The following is a 14,540-nucleotide window of genomic DNA, read 5'->3' as shown; positions in this document are numbered from 1 at the left end:
CATTTAAATTATACATTCGGGAACTAGGGAAATAGTTGGGCCGTTGAACCCAGTGAACATGCTAAGCCTGACTGGGGCAGAATTCCACATGTTACCTGATCCCTATATACTCTTTCACCAACAGGGGTGGAATGATCATGTATCAGTTCTCCAAGTATCAATAAAACTTAACCCTCGGGCAAATGGTCCAACAACTCATGGCCTTGGTGGCTGGTAGGGTGTGGCATGGTGGTGACTGAGTTGCAACCATGGTGGGTAGGCACTGAGTCCGTGCCTGGCCTCCGTGAGCCCCCTGGGCTGTGCTCCCCTGAGGCTGCGCGGGTGCTGAGCCTGCTCTGGCCGGGATGTTGGTGAAGTATTTCCTGGGCTAGAGCGTGCTCCTGAGTTCCTAGAACCACGTGTTGCCTGCCTTCTGACAGCGGTACCGGAATTCCTAGAACAAACATATCTTGACAGAAGACATAGTGCACCGGGAGGTGACCCCTGACCAGAAACTCCTGTTCCGGAGATTCATGACCATGAGCAACAGTATGCCCCACTGGGCCGAGCGACTGTTACCTGCCGATGTTGCTCCCTCCGTGTGCACTCTAGGGGATTCTATTGTAGACCCACAGAGCCAGACCATGACCACCTACAGCCAGCTGTGGTGGAAGCCTGGGTCTCCTCTAGTTTATTTTGTGTCTCCAAAGCTGTCCAGGAATATGGTCTCACCTGGTTCAAAAGCAATGTAATCAAGACAGTGAAGGGTTTTGAATATATTATATCTTGGCCAAGTTGCAAGGTGAGGCCCCTTCCAAAACCCTTGCTGAGATAGCCCAGGAAGCCAAGGAGAAGGCAAAGGAGATGGCACAGGCAGCTCCAGAGAAGGCCAAGGACCTTACCAGGAAGGCAGCCACCAAGCAGCAGCAGCCCAGTCCAGGAGTGGCAGCATACCAGACTGCCCAGCTCTAATCCCCTGCCCTTCCCCTGTACTTTATTATGAAATGTCAACTTCCAGGCCAATCTATTGTCTGAGTGGTGGGTCGGGGGTGGTATCTTGTTTGCATTCTACATGCACTGGACACAGTTACCCACATCTGGGCCCGACCTGCTTCTTCCCGCATGGGGCAGCTGAGGACAGAGGGGCAGAGAGGTGCTGGGACTTGCCCATGGTCACAGCGTGCCGGGAAAATGTTCATAAACACTAGACTATAAGCTCTACGAGGGCAGGGACCTTTGTTTTGTTCGCTGATATGTCCCAAGTACCTAGCACATAATAGGCACTCAATAAATACTTGTTGAATTCAATCAGCCCCCCCCAAAAAAAAAAATTTAGCCCTCATGTCCAAGAGTACTTGAAATATTTGAATGTTTCTCTATTCCCAGCATACAATTACCTAAAAAAAATGGATATAGATGTTTTGGGGGATAGATTAGGAGAACAATTACTATATTCCCTTGTTACAGGCTCCTTGCTCTTGAGGAACCAGATTCTCTTCCAATCAGTGGCTTTCTGACCTAAAAACTGGTTCTGGTTCAGAAAGTAGGCAACGGGTCATGAGCTTTTTGGAGGTGGCTGTCCTCTGTCTCTTGATAACCCACCTTTTATTTATTGTAGGTTTATAAATTGATCAATGCCCTTATTGGCTCCTTACCTTTCTTGCTTCTAAGGGTGTGATTTTCCAATAACTATCTTTGTAAATCTCTGCCGATCAGGCCACCCTTGCTATCTGATTGTGCTTTTCATTAAAATAATGATGCCAACCTTGCCTCTGATGTTTAAGCACGGTCACATGGCCTCCTAATTTGGAAACTATCATTCTCATTGTTATCAGGTAGCTCACTTCACTAACAGAATTTCCTGGTATCAGCCATGGCCACCATTGAGCTGCACAATGATATGGTTTCCCCTCCTACTAGCGCACTCCTTGCTGCTCTGGTAAACAGAATATTATTTGGGCTCCCAATATGACAAAATTATCTGGTGATTTTTCATCCTTATATAGCATATCACTCTAGCATGTCATCTTCTCAGAGACTTTTGATACTTTCTTCCACTGTCTGTCATGGCAGGTCTGGCATTTCTACTTCCACTTGGTATGACCCAAGCGAACTTCTCCAAACTTCTGAGTCATGTTAGCAGCAAGTTAGTATAATACCTTTTGCAGGGACCTCCCTAGGGTTTTAAATTCAGTACTCTGAAAAATGTACTCTTTCTTATTCACATTTATCTCCAGACCTCTTGTCGTCTTCATCCTGCACATTCAGGATGCAGTTCAAGAAATACTTGTCTGGCTCTTGCCAGTGTATTTTTAGCTAGACCGTGTGGCCATGCTGTTCTTTTGGGATATGGTTTCTTTCTTCTTCAGGGAGCCCAACATCTCTCTGTCCAGGTCACGGAAGAACTCCAGTTTTCCATCTAATGGCAAGGATAAGTGGTAGAGATAAATTCTGAAGGGGACATCTGTTGCTCACAAGGCAGAGGCCTTTGCATCATCTTCAAGGAAAGTGGGAGTGATAGACATTAACAGGAAAGAGTGGCCTCTTTCTCATGTCCAAAGAATTCAGGGGAATATGGAGATTCGAGATTTTCAAGTACATCATTTTAGATGTCTCCCATATCATGCTAAAGGTCCAATTCTTTCCAATAGGGACCTGACTCTGGTATGGCAGACCTGCTTGGCTTGAGAAGTCAAATATATTGGGTTGTTGGAAAAGTCATGACGTATTTTTTCTATGTTTTTCGTTGCAAAAATGCGTCATGACTTTTCCAACAACCCAATATTTCAAGCTCTGCTACTCTTGGCCCTGGGCTTGATCATCAACTTGTTCTCCCCTTTCTAGCACGAAATGAAATGCATACTTTTTTTAATACTGCTAATGAGGCTCTTTAAGTTTCAAATTTATCTTTCATTGTGATTAATTATTCTCAGTCTTTTATTGTGTCTCTTTCAAGCATTTATTGCCCCCAGAAATAGACATCTAATTCCATTATAATATTACTATACATTACTATAAGTATAGTATTTCCCCTATACGTATCATATGCTTGGTATGTTATCCCAGCTAGAGCATGCCCTTCCATGGTACACCATTCCACTTGACCATGGGGGCAAGTTTTAACTATTGGCTTGCCACCATGTGCCATCAGGGATCCATCTTCCTCCAGTGATGAAGTTCTCATTGCTAGCTGAGCCGTAGGTGATCGGTTTCAAAGCATCATCTTAGCATCTGTTTTCTGGCAACAATCCAGGTACCAACTGTTGCAATGCAGGTCACCTAGAAAGGAGACTGAGATGGAGATTACCACTTAGGAATTATTCTTTTTTTTTAAATTTTTTTTTAAAGATTTTTTTTATTGGGGAATTGGGGGGATGGGAACAGTGCTGGGGAATTGGGGGAAGGGGAACAGACAAGTTGCTGTCATTTTGTTCTTCAGTCTAGTTGTGGAGGACGTTGCTTCACTGGCCCAAGTTGGCACCATCATTGCGCTCTTCCCGGGTGAGGCAGATCAGTCACCAGCTTCTGGACGGCCGCTCACTGCGGCTGCTGGCCGCTCACGCTGGCTGCTGGCTACACACGGTAGCCCATGGCAACCCACTGCCACAGGTGCTGCAGCCCACGCCGTCGCCGGCGACTCACGGCTGCCCAGCTCCAGGTTGAGCTGTTGTTCAGCATCTTAGCTGTAGAGGGCAGTGTCACTGGCCCTCATATGTGGGATCCAAACCGGGGCCCTCTGGCATCCCAAGCCAGTTCTTAACCATCGCGCCACTCGGCCGGCCCCAGGAATTATTCTTAATAGCATCCCTTGTGGAGGGCTGAAGTAAGTAGTATTTAGCAGAAGGAGAAGATAGGCTGTGAGCTGTGATGTGGTCACGACAAAGGGCTCAGCCAATCCCATAAGGAACTCTGAGGTTAAGATGGCCTTGTGGAGTAGCCCCAAACTTGGAAAGTACAATATGCCTTTATATTTTTTCATTGATCAGTTATTGGATGTGGGTGTGACCTCAGAGAAGGCAACACTCTTCAGTTGAGGGCAATAATAAGGAGGCCTCACCTGCAAGCTATGACCTACAATATTCCCAACAGCTGGGGAATGAGTGTTTCAGTACAGGTGTACCTCATTTTATTGCCTGTGGCTTTATTGCACTTCACAGGTGTGGTTTTGTATAAAATGAAGGCAAGGACCCTCCGCCAGCAAGAAGATTACAACTTGCTTTGTTGAGGTGGTGTAGAACTGAACCCATAATATCACTGAGGTATGCCTGTACTAAAGATGAAGGACCTGGTGGCAGCCCCCAGTATCCACTACAATATATATTCAAAATTGTTATAATGTCCTGGCAAGTTTTCTTCACAAAGGCTATTGTTTCTGTATACCTACTCCAGCTATTTGGGTTAGTAATGACTTACTATATCTTTATTCTATCTTTATACAGTGTAACTTTCAGTTTTCCTTCGGTCATTTGTGTCTCTTTTAAAAAACATACCTTTAAAATAGATCCTCTTTAAAAACTAAGAATTTTCTCATCCTCTCATATGCTAGAGTCTCACCCATCTCTCATACTGGAACTATGTTAGTATTTTATAAATTTTAAGGATTTTTTTAATGGATGTACTGTCTTATTTTCTCTTATGTATGTATGTATATATGTATATTTTTCTTTTTAAATGGACAACTTCATTAAGATATTTGTTCAAAATTACTGCCATATCTTTTGTGATGTTACCTGGAGATTTCTTTCCCTCTTCTTATTTGAATACTTGACTAAAACTTTGTTTTATGTGGGTTTTACATGGCAAATTTGCTGTGGCCTTTTGATTCCTATAAATATTTTAACTATGATCTGATGTTTTAATAGTTTCACTGAAAATGACAAACTTCAGGTTGAAATCTTGTATTCTTCAAATCATTAAAAGTCATCCTCTATTTCATCTCAAAAGTAATTTAGTTTGGGAATCTAGTGCTGTGTATGAGATCTATTCTGTCTCACTAAAATATCTCTAAATTTTTCTTTATCTTGAGCACTCTTAAATTTTACTAAATTTTAGTACAATTTTTGTTTTTCTGTATGATTTTTGTCACTCAATGAATTTCCCTAATTTGACATTCTTTATTGTTTCTTATATATATAAATTTATTTCAGAATTATATTTTATGAGACATATATCCAAGATTTCTTCAAATATTTTTATTTCTCCATTTCCATTTTTCTTTATCTAGGATTCTTATTACTTGGATTTTGAAGCTTCTACTTCTATCATCCATATGTTTAACCTTATGTTTTTTATTCATTATGGTTTTTCTCTTTCCTTTTAGGGAAGTTTTTCAGCCTGAGTTTTAAATTGACAAATGTTTCTTTAGCTGTGTACATTCTACCTTTTACCCTGTGTCATCAATTATTACATTTTGATATTAACATTTCCCCTTTGTTCTTTTATTACAAGTTCTTATTCTCTCATATTGCTAATTTATTCACTTATTTCCTTTACTATATTTATCTTGCTTATTTAGAAAGTTTGGTCCATCTGTGCCCATTTTGCAGTTTATTGTTTTTCTTTTAATGTAATTTCACTCCTCCAGTGTTTCATTGTTTTGGAGTGTGAATAATATTGGGCTGTCGGAAAAGTCATGATGTATTTTTTCTGTTTTTCGTTGCAAAAATGTGTCATGACTTTTCCGACAACCCAGTATTGCTATTGGATGTATCAGTTACTATTTCTGATAAATGCTGTAGCTGAAGGACCTACAGCTGTAAATAATTTAGGTGACGAGTAGAATGGAGACAACTAAAGCACCAGGTTTAATCACTTCTCACGTTGTCAAGAAATTCACCATGTCTGAGCTTCACCTCAAACCCTTAAGGAGAAGCAGCATTGGGAGGATGCTGTCTCTCAATAGTTGCATCCACTGAACCCTTGGAGTAGAAGACTATAGAGTACCATGAAAATCATAGATACATACTTATTCTATAATAGTAGCATAAATTTGTGATTCATTTTACCAAGGAGTCCAAATTTTACTGGAAGGAAGATGACCACAGATGCAGGATACTTAGCAAAGCCACTTTAGGCTTCCAGGGGACCTGAGAGGACACACGGCTTCCAGTGACACAATTGGGCAAGACAGCATCTCACCAGATCTGGTAAGCTCAATAATTATTTTTTATATTGCCGATTTGTATTCAGCATGTGGATCTCTGTTCATGGAGGACTTATATGAATAATACAGAATGTATATTGATGATAATAAGTGCTTAACTCTTCCAGTTTGGGAATTTGAAATTCAGCATCAACACGTGAACATCCTTATGTGGGAAAACTATTAGTGTTTATGCTCAGATGCCCTAAAGAATATTTTGCATCCAGAATACCATGACCCTTGAATGGTCATTGCCCCTCAGTAGCAGTTACTAGAAATTTTAGATGTTTCACGTATTCTTAAAGTAATAAGGTATATTTTTATTGATCTTTCAGAGTTTGTATTTAAAAATGGTGAGTTGAATGCCATTGTGATCAGTAAAATGCTTAAATAGCCTGATTCTTTTATTTACTGAAAAAAAATTTTTTAAGTCTTCTATAAAAGCTACTCTTCATTGATTGTAAGAAGTCATATTTCTCATGTGGAATAATAATCACTTACTGATAGAAATGGGCATATATATTATTCAGCATTAAAATATGAAGTGTGGTTCATTACAAAAATAATCAGCTTCAAAAATTAGAATACTTTTATAGTACAGTAGGTATTATTTAGTTGGCTTGTTTGATAGTATCTTTTTAAAATACATGAAAAACTTCACATTTAAAGGCTTGAAAATGATCACCTTGCAAAACTTTACACTTTTGAGATTCTATTTCCAAAATAATTTGTGAAATTTCTCTTTTGAACATACTGGGGGGAGTCAGTGAAACATTCTTGGGAAGGTGCTCAATGGTTAATAACTCTTATTTCTTGAAATTATTCTGATTCGTAGCAATAAACTAAGGTCATATAGAACTTAGCCTCCTGAAAATGTGAATGACAAAGTTATCACATGTTAACTGATTTAGAGAACATTTCCAAGGACTTAAAAAATATTTTGAAAAAAGGAATTTTCTTGAGAGGGGTACAGAGTCTTCAAAGATTGCCTCTTTGAAATACAGAACTTGCTTCATTGGTATATTGTAAATATATATGTCTCATGTTTTTATGATTATACTTTATATACAGCCAGAATGGAAAAAAAATAAGGCTGACATTGCCTTTTTGTTTATTTCTCTTCTTTTTTTTTCTTTTTTCTTCTTTGTTGATCTAAATTACCTAAAAGATCTATTTGGATTTATTCTATTTTTCATTACAACTGTTTGATTTTGCCCATGGCAAACAAAATAGATTTTGAAGTAATTATTCTATCAATGGTTTAAGAAAATTGAAAGAACATGTCTTACATTTCATTGATAGAGAAATAAATCCATTATTTTCAAAAATTTTCAATTGTTTCAAGTATTTAGATTGGCACCCAGGAAGAGGCTATTTATTGAAAAAAAATAAAATTTGATAGGTGACCTTTTTAAAAATATTCTTTAGAGCATTGATTATTTAGAAAATATGTGCCATTTACAAAGTCTTTTTAAATAAAATATTGCCTGTATGAAAAAGGATATAGTATTTATCTTTAATTACAAAAAAAGTACTTCTAAGACAATTAGGAATGCAACTCTTCAGTGAACAAATTAAATCACTTTATATGCTGGAGATTGAGACCAGATGCCTTTCATGAGTTTGTATTACGCAATTATGATCCTGTGTTTCCATATTTTATGAGCAACAGACCCAAGAATTTCCTGAATTGAATGAATCTTTTACCGTATTAGCATGGTGAGATTACATTTTCAATTAGGATTTGCTGACGGTATTATTCAGACTGCTTATACTGCTGCTTGATAAGGTATTAATGCATGGTTCAAAACAAAATAAAATCAAAGGCATCACAAAGAAATATAAAATACATTATTTTTCCTTGGTTTAAGATTAAGAAATCATATATCCTCTATTTATTACTGTCTTTCAAAAACCACAAGCTGTCTAGGTTGTACCCTAAGTTCAGCACGTGAATGTTGTTTTCAGTGTTCTTGATTTTGCTTTTATTTTCTTTTTTTTTTCCTAATTCAGCATATTGACTTTTCAAGTTCATTAGTTGTTTTAGCTCTCCTACTGTGTAGTACTTGTAGAGTCTTAAAGAAATTGAAAGTGTTTTGCATAGCAATTGTTCTAAGGAATCACCCATAATGCCAATAAAAAAAATCAACTGCCAAATAAATGCAAACATATCACTTTAATTCTGAATGACTTTCAGAAACTCTATTAAGGTAAAAATTCACTTCCAATAGAAATTTCAACAAGCAATTTTACTAGAACAGATTACATGTCAGAAGCAATATTTTTTTAAAAAAACTAAAGTGTTTTTTTAAAGAGTAAATCACCTCCCAAACTGTCTATTTTTTATAAGAACAACAAAATTAATGTTTCTTTTTAAGATCAATAGAGGTGACAAAGATATTAGATCAATGAATAAGGTTTTTCTTTTTGAAGATTGATGTTATCATCAAAGCAAACTTCACTTTTGTTTAAATCAGCCACATGTAATATTTAGTTCTGTCTTTTACATATTCTTGTAAAAGTATACAGTTTTCCTTGGTGGCTTTCAAGTGCACCAAGATCCCAAATACACAGTGCCCTTCACATAACACTGAGCTTACTTCTCAAAGCTATGAGTCAACTGATGAAATATGCTAAAAAATATTTATGCAAGAACTGAGTGTTCCCTTGAAGCATCCATTAGGGTTGTCACATTTCAGTACAGTTCAACCCTTGACCGACTCAGGGATTAGAAGGGCCGAACCCTCCCACAGTGGAAAATCCATGTATAACTTTTGAGTCTTGGAAAACTTAACTACTAATAGCCCACTATTGGCCTTAGCAATACCATAAACAGTCAGTTAACACATTTTGTATGTTATATGTATTATATTCTCTATTCTTACAATAAAGTAAGCTCAGGAACAAATGTTACTAGAAAAATTGTAAGAAAGAAAATTAATTTATAATATTTATTGAAAACAATTCACATGTAAGTGGACTCAAACAGTTTAAACCCATGTTGTTCAAGGCTCAACTGCATAGAAAAATAAATGAATAAAAACACAAGCTTATTCTATTTAGGGACAAACTAAATATATATGCTAATAAAATAGCAGGCTATTATAGAATCATTCCTGTTTTTGAACCTTGAGAAAATATAAATCTCAGCAATTTGAATACATATTTACACTTACAATAAGTTGGATTACCCATTCTTTAAACTTGTTGACTTATTAGCAATGAAACACAATAGGGCATTTGACACAGAATTCCCCTTAATAATTCAAGTGAATTGTTGATCTGAAGTTTTAATTTTTAATTTTAAAAATATTTTTGGAGATCACTAATTAACCTTGGAAATAGGGAAAAAGAAGTTAAGATAAACAGGTAGCTCATAAAAGATAAAAAAGGTAGCTAGCTTGTCACTTGGGCAAATAACTAGAGACAAGGTGTCCTCCAGTTGTCCTGGTTGGAGATGTTAACTTATTGTGTCACATACTGAAGACAAGAGGCAGACTCTTCCAGACGAAATCCCTTCTAGCAAGCCAAAAAATTCAGGAAAAGTTTTATATCCAGAATGTTGAACATTCAGGATGAATAAGAGGGTTTGGCAGGGCTGGAGTGGGGTGCCACTATGGTAGTATCTGGAAAACACCAGGAAACACAGATGATCTTTATTTTACCAAGAAGGTTTCCATTCAGAATTGCTGATTCCTTAATTGATGCCTTGACTGAACTGAAGCTGACCTAGGATCTTTATCTATTAAAGACGGTCAAGAGGCCATTTCTGGCAGTTGATAAAGAACTGTCAGTCTAAGATTCATAGGATATCAGGATTAGGACTAACTTAAGAGGTCATCTAACCAGACTTCTCAGTCTATCAGTATATGTAATATATAGTTTTTTTAAGTTATCCACAAGTAGGACACTTGTGAAAATGGAGGCAATAAATATTTTTTAATTAAAAATTATCACTCAGAAAAATCAGTTTTATAATGTCAATGGACATAAAAATTTTATTCAAGCATTTTCAAACGTAAAATTATTTATAAAAATCTATGTGTATTAAATGAAAATGTCTTAAAAGTATTTATATTGATTATTTGGATATTCCAATAATGCAATTAAATATATTAGAATAATAACATTTTATTCAGTTTCATAGTTTTCCTTTCTGATACTATACCACAAGTGTGTTTCTGAAATTTCTTTGATTTTGATTTTTTCATAATGTATCTTGTCATACTCTTTAAAATTGTATTTTGCAGTTAGCAATTAAAAAACGTATAATTTTAATTGAGTAGCCTCTGTAGTCCATATACTATTCTCATCAAAAAAATATTCTAACTATAGTTGCCACAGTATTAAGCTCAGAGAAAATTCTGCTAAATAGAGGATATTTACAAGTCTGTTTTAGTTAAATATGCAAGCATTTCTATGTCAATGTTTCTACAGTTATTGGATTTTTGCCTTAACTTAGAATATTTATTTTAAAATATTTTTACAAATAAAAGTAAAACAATTTGTGTTTCTACAATTATTTTGAAGGTCTCCAGGTTAAAACACATCAAACTTCTTTAACTTTTTTTGCATTGCAGTACAGAATAGAAATGGAACCAATTAAAAATAGGTGGTTGATCCCACAAGTTGAGACATTCTACAGCAGCAGTACAGATTCTCAGGTTATCTCATTGGCATTTGCATCTTTATTTTATTTGTTCAATTCCTAATTGCTTTAGCAGGAAGCAATACCACTAAGTTTGTAGGTTTGTTTTCAATAATTTTATTATGCTTATAGATTCAAAATATAAACTCCTTTGTGCTGCATTCATTGAATACTCTGATTAAATATTTCCACATCATTTTGAACTAAATGCACCTAAAATTTAAGAGTACATTTGCATATTTACAAATAAGTTCAACAGTCGTCATAGGATATCTACGCTGATTTGGAAAGGGTTACAAATAAGTTTTCTTAAAAATTCAAGCATTACTTAATTTTTGTTGAAAATAAGCAGCAGGACAGAAAATATTGCCGTGCTGAATAATTTTTGAGCATTCAACATCAATTTTTACAACAATTATCTCATTACTTTAATTGTGTACCTAAGTAATTTCTAAATTTCACAACTGGAGATTCTATTGTAATCAGTAAAATACTGCATCTTTTCGGACAATCATAAATTAGGTTTATGACATTAACCATCTACCAGAATACCTAAACTAAAAAAGAATGACAGTGTTTAAAATTATTTATTTTGAGATATAATTGACATATAAAATTGTGTAAGTTTAAGGTATACAATGTGTTGATTTGATACGTTTACATATTGCAATATAATTTCTACCATAGCTTTAGCAAGCACCTCTATCATGTCACATAATTACCTTTCTTGTGTGTGTGTGTGGTGAGAATAATTAAAATCTAGCAACTATGACGTTTATAACACAGTATTGTTGACTATAATCACAATGTTGTGAATTAGATCTCAGGATTTATTTATCTACTAACAATAGTTATCAGTTTGTACCCAGAAACAACAGCTCCCCAATTTTCCTACCCCAAGCTCCTTGTAACCATCATTCTACTTTCTGTTTTTATAAGTTTGGTTTTTTTAGATTCCACATGTAAATAATATCATGCAGTATTTGTTTTTCTGTGTCTGACTTATCTCACTTAGCATAATGCCCTCAAGATCAGTGCTTTTAATATTTATTTTTCCTGATGACCAATGATGTTGAGCACATTTTCATATATTTCTTAGCCATATGAATGTCCTGATTTTGGAAGTACCTGTTCAAGTCTATTGATCATTTTTATATTGGGCTATATGCCTTTTTAATTTATTTGTAGGAAACTTCATATACTGGGGGGGTACCAAAAAAAATGTATACAAGTGGACACTTTGGTAAATGTTGCTCAAGCAGTAGTTCACCATAATCAGAAATGTCTGGACGCTGATGGTAACCACTTTGAGCACCTCTTGGAATTGCAGAAGTCAAATGTGACTTGTATTCATCTTTTGTTATTGGTATATATTGAGTATTACAATTTTAATACAGTTTCCCTTTTTTTAAATGTGTATACATTTTTTGGCACCCTCAGTGCGCGCGCGTGAGCATACACTCTCTCTCTCTCACACACACACACACACACACACACACACACACACACACACTCTGACAATTAAGTTCACAGACATTGTATACAATCATTACAGAATGATTCCCACCATAGCATTAGCTAACACCTACATCCCATCACATAATACCACTTCTTTTTTGTGGTAAGAACATTTAAGATCTATTCTCTTAGCAAGTTCCAAGTATATAATACAGTATTAGTTATAATCACCATGCTGTACATTAGATCCCCTGGACTTACAAATGTTATAACTGGAAGTTTGTACCCTTTGATGGGTATTTCCCCAGTCTGCCCTCCCCTCCTCCGCAAATTCTGGTAGCCCCCACTCTCCTCACTGAGTTCAGCTTTGTTAGATTCCACATATAAGTGATATAATACAGTATTTTTCTTTCTCTGTCTGACCTATTTCACTTAGCATAATGCCCTCAAAGTTCATCAAAGTTGTTGCAAATAGCAGGAATTCCTTTTTTTTATGGCTGAATAACATTCCCTTGTAAATATGTACCACATCTTCTTTATCCATTCATCTATCAATGGACAATTATGATTCTATACCTTGCTATTGTGAATAATGCTGCAATGAACATGGAATGTACATGGTCAAGGTCCTGTTTTCATTTTCTTTGGATAAATAACCAGAAGTAGGATTGCTAAATTATATGGTAGTTCTTTTTTTTTTTAATTTTTGAGGAAGTTTCATGGTGTGATTCATAGTGGTTGTGCCATTTACAGTCCCACCAACAGCGTACAAGGGTTCTCTTTTTCTCCACATCCTAGCCAACACTTGTTTTTTTGTCTTTTTAATAATAGTCATTCTGACATATGTGAGGTGATATCTTATTGTGGTCTTGATGAATAGTGACACTGAGCATCTTCTCATGTACCTATTGGCCATTTGTATGTCTTCTTTGAAAAAAAATGTCTATTCAGATACTTGGCTCAGTTTTAATTGGACCATTTATTTATGTTTGATATTAAGTTGTATGAATTTTTAAATATTTTGGATATTAACCCCTTATCAGATATATGGTTTGCAAATATTTTCTCCCACTTTGAAAGTTGCCTTTTCATTTTGTTGATCATTTCTTTTGCTATGCAGAAGCTTTTAGTTGGGTATAATCTCACTTATTTGTTTTTGCTTTGTTTCTTGTACTTTTGGTGTCATATCCAGAAAATCGTTAGAGACCAATGTCAAGATTTTTTCCTATTTTTGCTTCTCAAAGTTTCATTGTTTCACATCTTATGTTTGCCTTTAATCCATTTAGAATTCATTGTTTTGAGTGGTGTAATGGAGGGATAAAATTTAATTCTTCTGCATGTGGTTATCCAGTTTCACAATACCATTTAATAAAGAAACTGTCCTTTCCCATTGAGTATCCTTGGCTCCCTTGTCATATATTGGATGACTGAATACGCAAGGGTTTGTTTCTGGGCTATCAATTCTGTTCCATTGGTCTATGTGTCTATTTCTTATGCCAGTACCACACTGGTTTGATGACTACTAACTTTATAGTGTAGCTTAAAATCATGAAGTATGATGCCTCTAACTTTGTTCTTGTTTCTCAGGATTGCTTTGGAAATCAGGATTGTTTGTGGTTCCACACGTTTTTTAGGATTGTTTTTTCTATTTCTGTGAAAAAATGCCATTGGAATTTTGATAGGGATTACATTAAATCTATAGGTGGTTTTGGGTAATATGGACATTTTCACAATGTTCATCCTTCTGATCCACAGACACAGATTGTCTTTCCATTTGTACTTCAAAAAATTTATTTCATCAAGTCTTGTAGTTTTTTTGTTTGTTTTTTGTTTGTTTTTTTTAAAGATTTTTTTTTATTGGGTAATTGGGGGGATGGGAACAGTGCTGGGGAATTGGGGGAAGGGGAACAGACAAGTTACTGTCGTTTTGTTCTTCAATCTAGTTGTGGAGGACGCTGCTTCACTGGCCCAAGTTGGCACCATCATTGCGCTCCTCCCGGGCGAGGCAGATCAGTCGCCGGCTTCTGGACGGCCGCTCACTGCGGCTGCTGGCCGCTGGCTACATACGGTAGCCCATGGCAACCCATTGCCACAGGGACTGCAGCCTACGCCATCGCCGGCGACTCACGGCAGCCCAGCTCCAGGTTGAGCTGTTGTTCAGCATCTTAGCTGTAGAGGGCAGTGTCACTGGCCCTCATATGTGGGATCCGAACCGGGGCCCTCTGGCATCCCGAACGAGTTCTTAACCATTGCGCCACTCGGCCGGCCCCAAGTCTTTTAGTTTTTATTATACAGATCTTTCACCTCTTTGGT

The 14,540-nt window shown here is 36.4% G+C and overlaps 1 pseudogene; it reads left to right on the top strand.

The window, feature by feature from the left end:
- Positions 1 to 344: 344 nt before the first annotated feature.
- Positions 345 to 951, top strand: LOC109388441 (PRELI domain-containing protein 1, mitochondrial pseudogene; annotated as a pseudogene).
- Positions 952 to 14,540: the final 13,589 nt, after the last annotated feature.

This window comes from Hipposideros armiger, unplaced genomic scaffold, assembly GCF_001890085.2.
Source record: "Hipposideros armiger isolate ML-2016 unplaced genomic scaffold, ASM189008v1 scaffold_197, whole genome shotgun sequence".
Classification (NCBI taxonomy): Eukaryota; Metazoa; Chordata; class Mammalia; order Chiroptera; family Hipposideridae; genus Hipposideros; species Hipposideros armiger.
This window is presented reverse-complemented; position numbering and strand designations above follow the sequence as displayed.